The sequence below is a fragment of the Belonocnema kinseyi genome, chromosome 2 (assembly GCF_010883055.1).
Source record: "Belonocnema kinseyi isolate 2016_QV_RU_SX_M_011 chromosome 2, B_treatae_v1, whole genome shotgun sequence".
NCBI classification, from domain to species: Eukaryota; Metazoa; Arthropoda; class Insecta; order Hymenoptera; family Cynipidae; genus Belonocnema; species Belonocnema kinseyi.
In genome coordinates this window covers 169,091,850-169,110,997 of record NC_046658.1, presented here as the reverse complement: position 1 = coordinate 169,110,997, position 19,148 = coordinate 169,091,850, and the positions used below count along the sequence as shown (strand labels likewise).

Genomic DNA, 19,148 nt, shown 5'->3' with positions numbered 1-19,148 from the left:
CCCCCCCCCCAATAATTTCTCCTTTTCCCTAGCCTAATTTGTCCGACTTGACTTTTCCACACTTTCCCTACTTACCCTTATTATCCCTCACATACCCTGCTACACCTCCGATAATTTCCTCTCACTTCCCTTAATTCTCCTCCCATCATTTCCCCTAATTCTCCTTCCCTCTCTTCCTCTACTCCCAACATTATTCCTCGGACAATCATCAATTCGCCAACGACTATGTGGGACCTCTTCCTTCTCTACTGCCCCTGCCGACGACGAATGCCTCTCCTAAACTGCCTACCGTTTGGGAGCCGCAAAACAGAAGGTGCATGATTACCACTGTGAGTTCGTGTGTACGCCGAAAATGCACTATTCGACTTCGGTTTCCTGCTGTACGATGATTGACGATCTGGAAGCTTCGGAAGACTTCGGTGGTCTTCTATTTATATCTCGATCCCCATTTGAAATAAATGGAAGGAATTGGCGAATTTAATGTTTTGCGTGATTCTTCATTTCATGTATAAATCGATTTTGAGGTTATATTTTCAGGTGTATATTAAGTATGAATATTATTACTATTATGTAAATTATGAATGATAATTTCATTATTATAAACTATAACATTAATTTTAATTAATAGTTCACTTACTTTTAATAGAAATAGTTCTTGAAATTTTGCAAAGCTCTTGAAAACTCATTTCATATTTAAAAATACCCTAAAGTATATAAAATCCTTTAAAATTTTATTCTAAATAATTGAAATCAATTGAAAAATCAATGAAATGTATTCAAATATCCTAAAATATATCAAATCCTTTAAAATCTCATATTAAGTTACTGTAATCAATTGAAACTTCCTTTGTATCTTTTAAAACTTCCTCAAGTATTTAAAATCCTTACAGATCTTTTGAAATCTCTTGAAATTTTTTAAAACTTCAGATTAAAATTTATAAAACTTCATGCTTTAGAAACTTTGGGCTTTACAAAATTCTGATTATAAGATGTCAGAAATCTAAAATTTCTGTTGTCAGGAATTTAACATTTCTGCGGTGATGTGGAAAAGAGGAAAATATAAATATACATTATTGTATATAATTATAAATTTATATACTTTTTTTTAAAATACTTTTAAATTTCGAATGCTTTCAATTTATTTATGATTTCTAATTTTTTATAAACAAACTTCTAAGTGTAAAATTCCAAATTTGAAGACTTGCATCCGATCGAATTGAAAATTATTCTGATTTAATAGTTGAACTTTTTTGAACATTCAATTTTGAACGCTTTAATCAGCTTTGAATTTTATTGATCCCATTTTCATAACTCTAATCTAAAAACATTACAATATTTAACGTTTTACAATTTTTCTGTTTTCTAAATTTCAATCTCAAGTTTTAAAAAATTTAAAGAGATTTTCAAAGATTTTAAATATTTGAGTTTATTTTAAAATACAGGGTGGACACCCTGGGGCTTACATACATGGCGAGTTGAATGCTACCCGAATTGCACAACAGGGGAGAAGCCATCATACAGGGGTATTTTCAAATTTCGCGCCTTTAAAGTTGCATTCGGATCGGCCATTCGGCCAAGTCCGTGCATCTTCGGATCAAGTTTATGATACTTTTCATGTTATGCAGTAAAAATAAGCGTTAAACACCATTCACTCTTCGCCCACTGGAAGCACAGAATATTATTACTATTTTATAGTATTTGTCACTTAGCAGCCATTCTATAATGTTATTGGCACAGAAAAAAAATGACGTTTACTTCTCAGTTCACATGTCTCACTACATTATTAATTAAACACTTTTATTATTTGTAATTGCTATATAACATAACCTATATTGTTTTGACACTTGTATCCATTTGAAGTTTCGAATGCAACCATGGCAACTATCATAAAATTGATCCGAAGATGCACGGACTTGACCGAATGGCCGATCCGAATGAAACTTCGAAAGCGCGAAATATGAAAATACCCCTGTATAATGGCTTTTCCTCTACTGTTGTGCAATTCGGATAGCATTCAACTCGCCATGTATGTAAGCCCCAGCGTGTCCACCCTGTATATCAAGGAATTTTGCAACTTATTCTTATAATTTTAAGGAATTTCAAAAAATTAAAAAAATTTGTATAAGGGTTATTTAAAAAAATCCAAAGTACTTTAAAAATCTTTAAAAAAAAAGTTCTAGGTATTTCAAAAGATTTAGAAGGATTTGAAACTTTTGAGAGTATTTTAAAATTTTCCAAGGAATTTTCAATTGATTCCGGTGATTTAATATAAGATTTTAAAGGATTTAATATATTTTTTATTAGTTTAATATTTTTTAATAGTTAAATTTTTAAACAAATAGTTAAATTTTCATCCAAACAGCTGAATTGTATACTAAAAAAGACATTTTCAGTAAAATACATGAACTTTGCACAAAAGAAATTTATTTTCCACCAAGTCTAATTTTCTATGAAAAAATTAATGTTTAATCATAGTTAAATTTTCGACAAAAAAGATTAATTTTCTTCTGGTTAACCGAAATTCTTTTTCCAACAAACAATATTTCTACAAAATAGTTAAATTTTCAGAAAAAACATTTTTTCAACTAAATTGATAAATCATCAACCAATAGCAAACTAAATTTTGAAGAAAGAAATTCTATTGGGTGCGCAAAAAAGTTTTGAGCTTTAGATTTCATACAACTGAAAAAACAATTTAAATTTCATCCATCTTCCCGCTAGTTTCCTGTTTTAAAACTTTCACAGTTGGCGTCCTGAAATGCTATACGGTTTGGCGTTTGATGCACCTAACCACAAATAACAGTAGTGTTTAGGATGGCGATCACAAAAGAGCATATTTGATATGCTATCCACTTCGCGTTCCATCTGAAGAAAAATGCTGCTGAAGCCACTGAAATGATTTGTGCTGCATATGGAGAGAACGCTGTAAGTCATGCGACGTGTAAAAGGTGGTATAAAAATTTTCGTCAAGGAGATTTTAGTCTTAAAGATGAACCGCGTGCTGGACGTCCACAGAAGTTTGACACCGATGAACTGCAAGCATTGCTGGATGTGAATTCTGCACAAACTGAAGAGGAGCTTGTTGAACAGTTTGGTGTTACGCGGCAAGCAGTTTCTGTACGATTACATGCGATGGGAAAGGTTCAGAAGGAAGGTAGATGGGTTCCGCACAAACTGACCGAAGACAACAAAAATAGGCGGTATGACACTGCACTCGCTTTGCTTTCAAAATTCCGCAAAAAAGATTTTTTACACAAAATTATTACGGGCGATGAAAAGTGGATTCTTTACGATAACCCCAAGCGTAGGAAATCGTGGGTTGACCCTGGTCAACCTTCGACATCGGTGCCGAAGCCTAATATCCATGCGAAAAAAGTTTTGCTCTGTATCTGGTGGGACTGGAAAGGCATATTATATTACGAGTTATTACAGCCGGGTGAAACAATCACGGCAGAACGTTATAAACAACAATTGACCAAATTGAGCGATATTTTAGAAGAAAAGAGGCCATTTACTGGCCAAGGAAGTCGTGAAGTGCTCCTGCTTCATGATAATGCTCTACCACATGTTGCAAAAACAACTAAGGAATATATCTTTACGTTAGGCTGGGAACTTCTCCCACACGCGGCTTTCAACCAGAAAAGTTGAAAAAAATAGTCAAAATTATTTGAAATTGCTTTGACTTTTTGAAATTATTTGAAAATTCCTTGGAATGTTTTAAAACGTCCTAAAATCATGAAAATCCTTTAAAATCTTTTAAAATCCCTCGACATCTTTTAAATATTTCTAAGGTGCTTTGGAGTTTTTTAAACAACCCTGCTATAATTTTTTTAGTTTTTTGAAATTCCTTTAAATTATAAAAATGAATTGAAAATTCATTGAAATCTTTTTAAACATCCAGAAATATTTAAAATCCTTTAAAATCTTTTGAAATATCTTGAAAATTCCTTGAAAATGTAAAAACACCCTAAAAATATACATAATTATATAATTATATACAAAAATCGTTTTAGAAATAGTCAAACTTTAACTCGAGTAATTTCTATTAAAAGTTTAATTTGATAGTTTAACTAATCTACAAACAGTTAAATTTTTAATGTAAAAATGTTTTAATGTTGAAAATTTTTTAAAATTTAATTTCGAAAGTTTTGAATTTTTATTGATTCCATTTTCAAAACTCTAATCTACATACATTTCAATATTTAAAGTTTCGAAACTTTTCTCTATTTTAAATTTCAATCTGAAGATTTATAAAATCTTAAGAGATTCCAAAAGACTTTTAAGGATTTTAAATATTTGAGGATGTTTTAAAAGATGCTAAGGAATTTTAAATTTATTTTTAAAATTTATATGAATTTTAAAGAATTAAAAAAATTTAGAAGGCTTATTTTTTTAAATTTCAAAGTAATTTAGAAATCCTAAAAAAAAGTCCAAGGTATTTCAAAATATTTTGAAGGATTTGAAAAATTTGAGAGAATTTTAAAGATTCCAAGGAACTTTTATTGATAGCAGTAATTTGATATGAGATTTTAAAGGATTTGAAATATTTCAGGGTATTTTTAAAAGTTCAAGGAATTTTCAAGAGCTTTAAAAAATTTCAAGATATTTCAAAATATTTTTAACGATTTTAAATATTTGAGGATGTTTTAAAAGACGTCTAGGAATTTTCAACCTATTTTTCTAATTTTAAGGAATTTCAAAGAATCTTAAAGAAATAGCTTTAAAATCTTTCAAAAAAAGGTCAAGATATCTCAAAATATTTTAAAGATATTGCAATATTTGAGAGTATTTTAAATATTCTAAGGAATTTTCAATTGATTACGGTGATATAATATGAGATTCAATATATTTTAGGATATTTTAATAGATTGCAAGGAATTTTTAATTCATTTCAATAATTTAGTATGAGATTGTAAAAGATTTGAAATATTTCGGGGTATTTTTCAATTTTCAAGGAACTTTCAAGATATTTCAAATATTTTTATTTTAAATATTTAAGGATGTTTAAAAAGATTTCACTAAATTTTTAATTCATTTTTAATAATCAAAGGAATTTCAAAAAATTTTAATAATTATAGCAAGGTTGTTTTCAAAAACTCCAAAGTACCTTGAAAATGTTTAAAAAATGTCAAGATTTTAAAAAGATTTTGAAGATGTCGAAATATTTGAGAGCATTCTAAAAGGTTCCAAGGAATTTTCAATTGATTACAGTAATTTTATATTAAATTTTAGAGGCTTTCATACATCTTAGGATATTTTACTAGATTCCAAGGAATTGTCAATTAATTTAAATAATTTAGTATGAGATTTTAAAGGATTAAAAATATTTTAGGGTATTTTTAAAATTGCAAGGAATTTTCATGAGCTTTGCAAAATTTAAAGAGATTTTAAAGGATTATGTATATTTTAGGAAATTTTAAAACATTACAAGGAATTTTCAATTAATTTCAATAATTTAAAGCAATTTCAAAGAATTTTAACTATTTTTTTTCAATTTTTCAGGTTGAAAGTGGAACTGCTTTCTTAAAAATTTAGTTTTTTTTGGTTGATGATTTATCAATTTAGTTGAAAAAATTTCTTTTCTGAAAATTTAACTGTTTTGTAGGATTTTTGTTTTTATTTGAAAATTAATTTCTTTTAATTACAAGAAAATTAATCTTTTTTGTCGAAAATTTAACTATGATTAAGCATTAATTTTTTTATAGAAAATTATACTTGGTGGAAAATAAATTTCTTTTGTGCAAAGTTCATGTATTTTATTAAAAATGCATGAGATGAAGTATCACGCGAAACATTAATTCGCCAATTTCTTCCATTTCTTTGAAATGGGGATCGAGATATTAATAGAAGACCACCGAAGTCTTCCGAAGCTTTCAGATCGGCCATCATCGTACAGCAGAAACCCAAAGTCGAATCGTGCATTTTCGGCTTACACACGAACTCGCAGTGGCAATCATGCACGCTCTGTTTTGCGGCTCCCAAATGGTAGGTATGGTGGGGGTAAATTTCAAGCTCGATCTGGCAGCTCTGGAGTACAGTAGGACTCGTCGGTTCGGACGGACCGGGACTCCACTTTCGATTTTAGTGACTTTTAGTCACGAGGTTCCCACTTCTATTGGGATCTGAAGAACTCGAATACGCCAACTGGTGACAGAATCGGAAAGCCCTGAGCATAGGTAAATTTTGACGGGAAGTATAGGCGAATATACAAAAATAATTTTTCTAAAGATTTTAAAGGGTTTTTTTACATTGAAACTGGGGAAAAAATAGAATGTGATACATAAAAAGTTACAAATAAAATAAATCAAACTTCATTAATGGAGTTTCCGCCACAAAAATCGAAGAGCAAAGTGTTTTGTTGTGTATTTGGTTGCTCTTCTAATGCTCGAAAGCATGAAACTATTCGGTTTTTTTGAAATGTAAATAAACTCCTATTTAAAAAAAATTATGAAATATCTTATAGCACAATTACAGCATTGACTGATAGTATGACTCGAGAAATAAGACAAAATAATGTAAAAAATTTAAGAAATTCAAACGGATTTTTAAGCTTGTTCCACTGTCAATAAAAAAGATTTAAGAAAAAGTTATAATCATCAAGTATTTATCGTTTTTATTCTTCAATAAAAATTCAGCATTCCGAGTGAAAATAATCAAAGCAGGTTATGAATAAAAATATTATTTTAGGTACAAATATATCAGCATAAAATCAAATCTGAAAAAAGTTACTGCTGATTTCTCATTTTCGATGGTTTTACATAAGTCTTATGAGGCAAAGTGGTGATATAATTGTAGTAATTGCTACGTCCACTAGATGGCGCTCGCGTGAGTTCAGTGTAACGAGCGGAACTCTATTTAGGCGCGAAAAGTTGGAATATTTAAAATGTTAATTTTAAAATAGTTTTTTAAATTTATATATATGTAAATTCAAAATTGGCGAGTCCTTTTCCACAATTAAGTGTTTGGAAACCCAGCTGCAGCGAATAAATCCTTGACTGGAAATCTTCTTAAATAAAAATAATTAATTCAATTTCAGGTTAGAAAAAAGATAATAAAACTACAATGTTTATTAGTGAATCAATAAAGAAATATTTTATTAATCTGGACTTTTAAGCTGTATCTTTACAAACTTAAATTTAATATCTCGAGATAACTAACGAACGAGCCGCGGCTGTGTGCCAGATTCTTCTGTTCCTTTCCTTTATCGTCAGGAGCTTCGATGCCGTCGCAGCGGTCCTCAGCTTCTCCCAAATTTTCATACATTCTTCCATTATATAATGACCCTAATCCCTACTCTAAAATTCTATATTCAACCTGAGCCACCTTAACCCAACTATGGATTGCGTAATCAGTAACCCTCTGTTCTCATGAAAATCCAGCGAGCACGATAGATTCCAGGCGTGACTTTTTTATAAACAGTTCTGTCATCGAGTACTATATCAAAACCTAACATTTCCGAAACACTTTTCAAATCGGTTTATTTTATTGCCGAAACAGCGACTCTATGTCGACGGATCGAAAGTAAAATCTAAATTATAGACCCTGCTGCCGAAAGTTAATACTTCTTTCGTAAAATGAACATGATGCTAAAACTTAATCTTTAATATACATTCGTTCACATTTATCATACTAGTCTTGACATTTTATTTACAGAAAGAATGCTTTATCGTTAAAGATATTTTCTTTCTCTTCATGTCGACTTGCCCGACTGTTGCTTTGCCAATCTTTTTCTCAAAAGGCATTTTTTCTCAATTCAAATGTACTCGCATTAGATTTCATTTATTTCAAGTTGGAAAACCGCGCATTTTATGTTACCAATGGTGCTGTTTATAAGGGCAAGAATGTGAATTATATCCGCTCATTACACTTCTCTCCTTTGAAAAAAGGCACTTCCATAATGTGGCTTTTCAATTTAATGAATTTTGTCCAATTTTGGATAAAATTCGCATTCGCGCAAGATGTCCAGTTGCTACATATATTATAATAAATTGTGACTGGTGATATTTAATAAAAAAACTGGTGAAAAAGAATTAAACCCGTGCGTTTATCCCATCCATGGACATCAAATACAAAAGTTTTCATTTGTGTAAACTTTGCAACGTTCTTTAATGTAAGTTATATATCATTTATTAAATAATAATATTTACAGATACTTATATATTCTATTATCTACTTTACTTTAACTTTGGCATTTTAATGAATTATCTGTAGCTTCCGTTCGCTACTTATTTCTAACCTTGATTACTTTCACGTAAACAAAGCTTTACATATTAAATATTTGTTTGAACTTCGCAGGATATAATGTCGTAGCATATTTTACATCATTTGACGGCTCACGAGGAACTTAACCGAGAAAATATTTGGTGAGTAGCTACGTTTTAAATTTCATACGATACTTTCTTGTGCAATGTATTTGGAATACTCGTCACTAAATTCTAAATTAAAATTTAAATCCTGAGTATTTCCTTTTATTTTATTTTGATCTCCGATTGAAATTCTCTCACAGCTCCAACTCTGTATTAAATGAAACCACAATTTTCCTGACAAAAAGTAGTTCAAGAAAATTATATGAATAGCCAATTATTCTAGTATATAAATAAATATTACTAATTAATATATAATGAGTTCTAACAATAATCTTTTTTTTATTTTTGACATCAAATCTGAATCAGAGATTCTTCTATAAAATTAAAATCTATTATTCCATCAAAACTTTGTGGTATTTAAAATCTCTTAATAGTTATTTTTTATCATAATTACTTTCTCAAACATATAATTTTCTTCAACTAACAAATTTTGGACAATGATCAATTGTTAATATTTTTATTTTATCTTTATAAATTGTTAAAGATCTCCCTGTATGACCTTAAATAATTAGTTAAGAGTAAATCTTTGAAATTAAAAATTTGGTCTCCCTATATGACCTTACATAATTATTTTATAATGTAGCCATCCATTGGCAAATTTGAATTTAAATTAATCATTTTAATTCACTTCTAATGATTACATCGGTTACAACCATAATTAGAGGATTCGCTTCTTTCTCTTTTGAATCTCTATTAATAATTTTGTCATCTCTCACTTTCCTTCTTCCTTTCATATTAAAGTAGTTTGCTCTCTTTCTTACCACGCTTTGCTGTATAGGCATTTATAATTATATCTATATTATTTCTTTCTCTCTCTCTCTTTTTACGTATATATCGTTTGTGCGAGCTTGCCGGGTTGAACTCACGTGTCCTTGCCTTTCCTAATACTGACCTATCTTACTTTTTATTTTTATTTTACGAGTTTTACTTATTTGACTCTTCTTTACTTAGCAAATTTCCAAATTGAAATTCATTATCTGCAATTAAGTCATTTAAATTATTGAAATTTAATATTAGCAGTTTAATGATAAGTGATTTAATTCTTAATAAATTACAGTTTTTGATAATCAATTTGACATCCGGCAATTTATAATTTTACAAAGACGTTTTTTTATATACTACAATTATTATGAACGCTGCAAAATAAATTGCAATATTAATTTTTAAATTTAAGTTTAAACGCACCTCAAAAATGCATGTTTGATGCAATTTACATGAACAATAGAAGCTTACTTTGGTGTGATTTGCAACTCTAAGTTGAGATTATCAATGACTTTAACGATTTTAAATGGGCCTGAATAATAGTCATCAAATTTGTCCTCCCTCATATTAATTAGTACATAAACGTTTTGATTTCACTCAAACTTTTTTTCGTTAATCTGTTGGTCGTAATATTTTTCGCAACGTCTTTTTGCAGCTTCTAATCGAGCTGAAGCAAGTGATTCTGTTTCTAAAATTCAATTTGAAACTTCGTCAACTAATTGCACATATGTCATAGGTATTTTTTTGTCTCCAGATTTGGAAGGAAATCGTTCCCTTCTCCCAAATACCACTTCGTGAAGAGTCATGCCAGTGGACTCGTGAACGGAAGTATTAAAGGAAAAAATGGCAAACGGAAGCCATTAGTCCCAGTTACTTCGCTCACTGTAATTGCGTAAGTATTCCACGAATGTGTGGTGACTTCTTTCGAACGCTCCCAGAGATTGTGGATGATAAGCGCTAGAATGATATTTCCGAATTTTAAATATTGTAGCAATACTGTTCATAATGTTGCTCATAAATTGTGATCCTTGATCAGTTTGTATTATTTCCGGGCATCCAAAAACACAAATTGAATGTTCTGCTAAAGCTACTGCAAGGTGAGGCGAGTCTATTTTTAAAAGCGGAATCGCACCTGAGTATTTACTTAAACAATCCTGCCATGTTAACATATACTGATTTCCTGATTCGGTTACGGGCATAGGACCTACAATATCAATTTGTACTTTCAATAAAATCGTTCCCGAATTCCTTCTAAAGTTTTTGTTTCTCCCTTATGACCACCCACGATTGAATCATGACACTCTCTAATAATTTCCGGGCGCTTTTCCACCTCAGGAACTTCGACTTCACCTGTACATACTGTTATCTGGTAAGCTCCCTTACCGAAATGTGTTCTGAAAACTTTTTCGTGGACTGACTAGGACAATTTATCGAATCCATTCCCTTCTCGTGACAAACTGAAAGATTCAGTATTTGTAGCTTCCATATCCTCTCTTAGCGTTATCACCGTAGTCTCTATATTCTTTACAAAAACTTTAGAATCAAATTTCTCTTTAATAAACAAATTATAAACTAAACGCTTATCATGAATTTTTGATGTCGCGTAACCAATTTCTCCTTCTGTCTCATTCAGGTTCGAGAGTCTAATTATGGAATTGTCCAGTAATTCCCTACCCAGGGGTGTAGTAAGTACCTCATCACATGGAACGAAATTCAGGATATTGTCATCCCTCATCCATACTTTATCTCGACTCAACTGAAATAAAGGAGTAAGTATCGGATTACCCTGTTTCAACCCTGCATGGAAAATTTGTGTTGCCTCTGCGGAAGCGCTTTCTTTCAATTTTAATCATTATTTAGATCTTACGTCTTTGTTATTCGTCTCATCTTTACTTTTCAAAAAATTTCCAAAAATTCCGTTTAACTTTTCTGTCTCATTTTCACTCAAAACGTCATCGTCCAAATCATTAACTAAATACTCAATTGCCTGACACTCATAAAAATCTTTTTTACTCTGGATGGCGGGTGTCCATAGGACGCAACCCCCTTCCGTCGTCTGCATAGAAGAGTCAATTAAAAACTGAACAGCCGTACTCTCACAAACGGCATCATTACTCTGGGTGAAAGGTGCCCATAGGACGCAACCTCCTACCGTACTCTCGTGGTCTATTAAAAGCTCTGCGGGTACGTTCTCATCTTCCGCGTCGCCAGCTGGTCCACCAAATACCCCCTTTGGAAGACAGGTGCCCATAGGACGCAACCTCCTTCCCGGGGACCGTGCCTTCTCCATCGAAGACACCTCCCCCAGGGACCGGACACCACAGTAAGCGGTTCCTTCCCAACTAGGAATGGAAGAGCCGACGACAAAACTGGCCATCTCTCTTCCCCTTGCCTCTCTTTCAGTCAAGCGCTTTCTTCTGGATGTGCCAAAGCCCCGTACCTTCATCTCACTTCCGTAACCAGGGAGAAGAGGGAAGGTCTGTGCACTCACTTCACTGCCACCAGCAACAGGTGTAATGCAGCGAACCGAATTGCACCCCTCCAAAACCTGCGCATCAGTTTCTGTCAAACCTTCATCCAGGCGGGACCCGCACCAACCGAAAATGGGCGGGGGTATAGAGACCACCTGTCAATCAGTCAACCTTGGAACTTCATGCCCCACTGAGGTCAAGCTGTCTCCAACTTCTGAGACCTAACTGTCTCCAACTTTCTCAACAAATGCTTCATCCACTTCTATTTCATCTTCGAAACAACAATTACCAACAAAAACTCTTTCTATAGGATATTCATGGTAGATGACTTTGCTTCCGGAGAAGCAACCAATGTTCGACCTACAGCCCTTTGCAGCATCGTCAAAACCATCCCCACCACTAATATTCTGTTTACTCTTTTTCTCATTAAAATTTACTGGATTTCGTGAAAGCGCATCTGCATTGGCATTAGCACGACCTGGCTTGTATACTATTTTGCATTCACATCCTTATAATTTTACTTTCCAATGAGCTAAACAGGATCCCATCGTAGGGTCCTTTAACTTGTCTAACCATACTAAGGCTTTGTGATCTGTAACCAACGTAAACTTAGTATAATAGATATATGGTCGAAAACGTTTAACAGCAAATATAATAGCTAAAAGTTCTTTCTCTGTTGTTGTATAATTTATTTCTGCTTTATTCATAGTTCGTGACGAATACGCAATAGGTAAATCTTTACCAATTTGACCTTGACTTAATATGGGTCCTATAGCAAAATCAGATGCATCTGTAGTAATGATGAATGGCTTGTCGAATTTCGGGTTCTGCAATAGCGGTTGCGTATAGAGAATATTTTTCAATTTATTAAAAGCGCTTTCGGCACAATCAGACCAGACAAATTGCACATCCTTTTTTAATAGCAAAGTCAATAGTTTAGCAATCGTAGCAAAATTTGGTATAAATCGCCGGTGATACCCTGCTAAGCCCAAAAATTATTTAACATTTTTACGACCCTTCAGACGAAGGAAGTTGCTCACGGCCTCGATTTTTTTCGGTTCACGTTTAACCCTATCTTCAGAAATTATGTGATCCAAATATCCAATTTCTTTCATTAAAACCTACATTTATCGGGTTGTAAAATAAGTCCAGCAGTCTTTAAATACCCTAATAATTTTTCGTTGTGTTCTTGTACAAATTTAGCGTAAATGACAATATCGTCCATATATACAAAGAGTTCAACCCCTTGCATCCCTGATAATACAGTATCCATTAACCGTTGAAACGTGGCGGGTGCTGATTTCAGCCCAAAGGGCATCCTATTAAATTCGAGATGGTCAAAAAGGATCGAAAAAGCTGTCTTATGTCGATCCACCGGATGGATTTCGATCTGGTGAAACCCAGACGCGAGATCGAGCACGGTGAAATATCGAGAGCCAACCAACTAATCCAATATAGATGTAATATTGAGGAGAGGGTAAGCATCCTCGACAGTCCTTTCGTTAAGAGCGCGATAGTCTATGACCATTCGCCACCTTTTGTTACCCATAGAGTCCACCTTTTTCGGTACTACCCAAACCGGAGAGTTATAAGGTGAGCTAGAAGGCGATACTGCATTTTATTCTTTTAATTTATTTATTTCTTGTGCTATTACTTCTTTATGTACTACGGGATGCCTATAGTTTGGTTTATTTACGGGTGTATCATCTATGGTTCTAATTTTATGTTTCAAAACATTCGTACAACCTAATTTGTTTCCTTCCAAAAAGAATTGATAAGAAAATTTTCTTATACTTTTCAAAAGACTTTCTTTTTCCTCTTTGTTCAAATTGGATAAATGAAGTTCTAGTAGTCATTTTTAAATCGTTTCTTCGCTATTTTCTTCATTCAAGGCTTTGTTAATGTCTTTATTGGCAGATTTAGAAATTGATTCAACAGTCTCGAATTCTTGTCATGTCACGGGCGAAACTTAGAGCTCTACGTCTCTGTTAGTGGTATTAATGCAATAGACTAGAATGTTACTCTCTTTTACGGTTGCTAAAGATTTTCCCAAAAATGTACCTGGGCTTGTTGATATTAAGGACATATATCCTTCTGTCAAATCGGTATTAGTTACTGGTAAAGTTACAAATTGTTTGGTAAGAGCTTTTAAAATAATAGTAGTGTCCCTCTTGGGTGAAGTTTCAATTGACGAACTGAATGAAAATTCGCCTATGTGATTTTTTATTTTTTTTTGTTTTCAGATCAATCACAGAGTCGTACAGGAAAGGCATTCCTAACATTCCGTCGCAACTTACGGAAACATTATTTGGTACTATTTGGAAAAGAAAATCAACCCCATTAATATTTATGTACACTTCTCCAGAGGTCTTTACCCCTTGACTGGTAATTCCAAATAAAAGGTATTTGACATGCAAATTTACTGGTGTTCCTGTTATTACCTTTCTTTCTTTAAATAAGTTTAATTCTGCCCCTGCGTCTACAAGAAAACCACCCTTTCCATTTTTTCTATTTTTTGCTATTTAAATTTATATTTAGTGAGAGTGCCTTCCCAGCTGTATTAAATTTTAAAACAACCCGTCGGAACAGTGCTGCATTTTTAAAGACCTCGGTGTCACACCATTCAATCGAGCTCACTTCTCGTTTAAATTTTCATCTTTATTCATGCGATTTTCAACTACTTTATCTAATCTTTTAAAGCATTTTTCAATTTCATGTCCAGCCTTTTTGCAATATCTACAGATTAATTTATTTTTATCTTTACTGTTATTGTCCTTATTTTCAGGACAATCACGAGAAGTATGACCTAGATTATTACAGGGAAAACATGCCCATGATCTTTCAACATGACTCCTACATTCAAGTGCAAAGTGGCCTTTTTTATTGCAACTATGGCAACGTGGACCATTGAAATTTATGAAACAACAATTTCGTCCCATATGTCCGATCCTACCACACTTAAGGCTATGTAATGAGTATAACAGCTGATCAAGTCAGCCCTAAGATCAATATTTTTTCACCCATATTGAAAAATAAAAGTTTAAATAACGCGGAAATTTTTTTCGGGAAATGTTAATAAATACTAAAGGATCGTTTGTGGCCTTGCAAAGAGTTAAAGGAAGACAAAAGTTTATTTATGCAAATAATGATTATCGACGGACACATTTAGGTTTTACAGCAGAAGTTTGACTTTTGACTTTCTCTGACGGTAATCATGCAATCTGTTTTACCCACACACCCCTAAAAGTTCGTAGTTGTTTACACGCTGCGCTAGTGCTGCTTTGACACAGCTGATACCAGACTGATACGTATGTCAGACCAAATAGTTTTATTTGCATTTCAAATGCAAACATTAGTTTTCGCATTATTTGTGCATAATGTTCGTGAGCGATTTTTGTTATTTTTCCCTACTTTGATAAATGTAAACGTCATAACCAGCCCTTTTAAAACATTGCAAATTGCTTGCAGGGTTTGTCGACAGCACGGTCGGTATTTCTCCAAAATAGTAATTTAAAAAGAACTTTTTCCACTATTCTAATTATTTAGTACCAGAGACACATTCTTGCATGCCTTCTATTTATCGTGCCAAATTTTTAACACGATATCTCATTCCGTGTGGACGTAAGTTGGGAAAGAAAACTTCCACTGTTATTTGCTTCAAAAAAAATTTTCGCAAAATTTTCACCAGAGCAAAGCAGATACATGGACTTTATTACCTCCTCTTTCATTTCCCAAACTTTTATAGCGATATCTCATTTCGTTTATTCGTAAGTTAGGAAAGAAAAATTGAAGACCAGGTCGGAATCGATCAGGCTGGAATCGACCGCGCTGACTACTGTACTCTTTTATTTTTCCCGATCCTTCTGCTTTTTCCTTTTCCCTTATTTTCTAAAGGTTTCCGATCTAAGCCATCTACGAATTCTAAGTCCCATTCTGCCGTTCTAGCTACATTAATCGCTTCTTGTAAAGTTTTTGGATGTTTAATTTTCACACGCAAGACTAATTCATTTTTCAATCCGCAAATAAAATTCTCACAAGCTGTATTTCTTGCTGACCTAATCAGATACTGATCATTTTCTGGAAAATTTTGATCTTCTAATAATTCGATCATGTTTGCCAAAAGCTGACTGGTCCGCGCACCGAATTCGCTAAAATTCTCTTTTTCACGCTGGGCCAACTTAGAAAGAGCCTGATTAAGTTGGTTCAGAGTTCTTCGCTCAGCATAAGTAACTTTAAGATGTTTTAAAAGATCCTCTAGTGAGTTTACTTCGCGATCTGTTATGGAGACAGCTCTGTATACAAGGGAGTTGATGACTGATTTTTTTTGAGATGGGTAATGTTTTATCAGATTTTTTGTAAACTAATATGTCCAAGAAAGGCAATTTTCCGTTTTGTTCTATTTTCATGGTGAACTGGATATTAGGATGTAATTGATTGATAAAATCGAAAAACTTATTTAGTTCATCTCGTCCATGTCGCCAGATGACAAATGTGTCCGAGATTGGTACTTTCGTAAAAAGAGATACTATGTCGAAACTGACTATGATGTCTTGGGGTTGAATATGAATCTGTTGTATCTTTTTAATAAAGTCAAATGAGTTTTGGACATGAGTGATGGAGTTTTCTGTAAAAGGATTGAGTTTTGCAGCGAGGAAACGTGCTAGGTTGTAAGTTGGTGAGTTCATTGCGCTGACGATCGGTCTGAATGGAATGTTTTCCTTGTGGATTTTTGGGAGCCCGTAAAGTTTTGGGCAGATGGGATTAGTAGGTATTAAGTTAGATATTGTTTGGCTGTCAAGTTTAGAGTCTTTGTGAAGAGTCTTTGTTTTACTGACTATTGTTTTTTTGGGGTCCTTTTTAAGTTTTTTGTATGTATCGTCAGTTAGAAGGTCCATGATTTTGTTATTATAGTCTTCTTTATTCATTATTACTGTTGTGTTGCCTTTTTCTGCGGGTAATATTATAATATCTTTATTTTTTTTGAGTTCTTTAATTGCGGTTTTTTTCTGTTTTGTTAAGTTTGAGGATGGAACTTAAGCTTGGCGTAAAATGTTGGCCGTCCTGCGTCGTATGTCATTCGCTTTTTCAGATGAAAGGGTATATATTGTGGATTTTAAATTGCTGATTATTTCTTCTTTTGAGTTTTTCGATGGAGCTACAGCCAAATTATGTGCTTTAGATAAGGCTGAAATCATTTGATTGTTGAGAGGGTGGTCAGAGATGTTTTTTACTGTATTTGTCAGTTGAGTTTGCTTTACTGGAAGTAATTTGTCAAATTTTGTTTTTTGTTTTTGGGCAGAAATCTCTTTAATCTGTTGGGATTGGTCAAACGATATGCGATCCAATGTGGACCAAATATCAAATCTGAGGGTATTTGATAGAAGAAGGTGAAGTTTTAATAGTTTTTTAGAGTTAGTATGCAAAAGAAATTTGGCATGCTGTATTCTGTCTTTAACGAGAAGCAATTTTGTATTATGCAGAATCGATTTGGATTTAGATGTTCCCAAATTATTTTTCAGTTGTAAGAATTTTGGGACTATTTTGTTATCTCTGCACCGTTTCAAAAGAGCTAAGGTTGTTAGTAGCTTACCCTAAGAAGTCCTGAGCTTAGTAAAGGTGTTGATCTTAGTAAGAATACTCTCCCCGTAGAGTTCCTTGACAATAGATTTTATGCTTTCATGATGATTCATTTTAATAAAAAGAGATATTTCGGGTTTCACTCGTGTAAGAAACTACGAATTGGTTGCCCCCGTTTCGTGAACATTGCCCTGAAGATGTGAACTGCAATATTCACAAAACGTCGGCTGACGATACACACAAAAAACTTAAAAAGGACCCCACAAAAACAATAGTCAGTAAAACAAAGACTCTTCTTAAAGACTCTAAACTTGACAGCCAAACAATATCTAACTTAATACCTACTAATCCCATCTCTCTACAACTTTACGGGCTCCCAAAAATCCACAAAGAAAACATTCCACTCAGACCGATCGTCAGCGCAATAAACTCACCAACTCACAACCTAGCACGTTTCCTCGCTTCAAAACTAAATCCTTTTACAGGAAACTACATCACTCACGACCAAAACTCATTTGACTTTATTAAAAAGATACAACAGATTCACATTCAACCCCAAGACATCATAGTGAGTTTTCACATAGTATCTCTTTTTACGAAAGTACCAATCTCGGATACAATTAATATTATTAAATCTTTTACAAACTTTCCTTCCAAGCTTGTACCTTTGATAGAACAATGTCTCAATAATACTTACTTCTTGTTCAATAACCAATTCTACGAACAAACCTCAGGGGCAGCAATGGGATCCCCAATCTCACCTGTAATAGCCAATGGCTTTATGGAACATCCAGAAACTAAAATCTTTAACCAAACCAAACTTAAACCAGAATTCTGGTTCCGTTACGTTGATGACACATGTCTCCATAACAGACAAAGATAACTTACAAAACGAATTACAAAACGTTAAGCAAATCCTAATACAGAAAGATGACACAAACAAACAAATTGATAAAGCAATAAGAAAACACACTCAAAAAAGCAAGTCAATACAACCTACGAAAGAAAAAGAGAGAAAAATGACCTCCACCCTACCCTACATCCAAGGTGTCACAGAACAAATAGGAAGAATTCTCAACAAACACAGCATCCAAACCATATTTAAATCACCTGCGAAAATAGGACAACTACTAAATAACCCTAAAGATAAAAAGGCACCCTTCAGTGATCCAGGAGTATATAAAGTCCCTTGTTCTTGTGGCAAAGTCTGTATTGGAGAAACCGGGAGAGCGGTGGGCCAACGTATGAAGGAACATGAAAGTAAAGTCAGGCTAAAACATTTCACGCAATCAGCACTAACTGAACATCATATTGAAACAGGGCATAACGTTTTATTTGATGAAACAACAGAAATTGCAAAAACACACACAACATTTTCAAGAAAACATAGAGAAGCAATCGAAATTTTAAAACACGCTAATAACATCCATAGGGACAATGGATATAATACACAGTAGACTGCTACTAAATTCCGTGTCGCGATTTCCGGTGCTAAAATTTCTAAATTTTCCCTCAAATCAACTTCCCTTTCTTCATTAAAATCCGCAACAGAATCATCTTGCTCTATGCCTTCTTCATAATTCAATTCAGAATGTTCCCTGCTCACTCAAGCGTTATGAGTGGGACGACCACGAGCAGATCCCACTGCACGACTGCCAATCGACCGATACCTGTTCACACCTTGTCTTTGCACCGTCCCTGAGCTCTGCCCTGCTTGTGCACTTACACCCCTAAGATCACCGGTCTTCCTAGTGGTTGTAACAGCGCTGGCTCCTCGGCCACCCCTCCCAGCCTTGCTTACTCTACTTCGTGTATGCATTTTGAGTGTAATTATTTTTGTTCACTCAATTATGGAAAATAAAATTACCACTTCAAATATATATATATAATTAAAAATTTGTCATAAGGACAACCGCAGGATTTCGCCGGGAGCGGGTGCTAATCTGAAAAATTGCACCCGCTTCCAGCGAAA

General features: G+C 33.5%; 1 pseudogene; it reads left to right on the top strand.

The window, feature by feature from the left end:
* LOC117168049 overlaps positions 1 to 19,148 on the top strand; it is a 118,412-nt pseudogene that overhangs the window by 94,315 nt on the left and 4,949 nt on the right.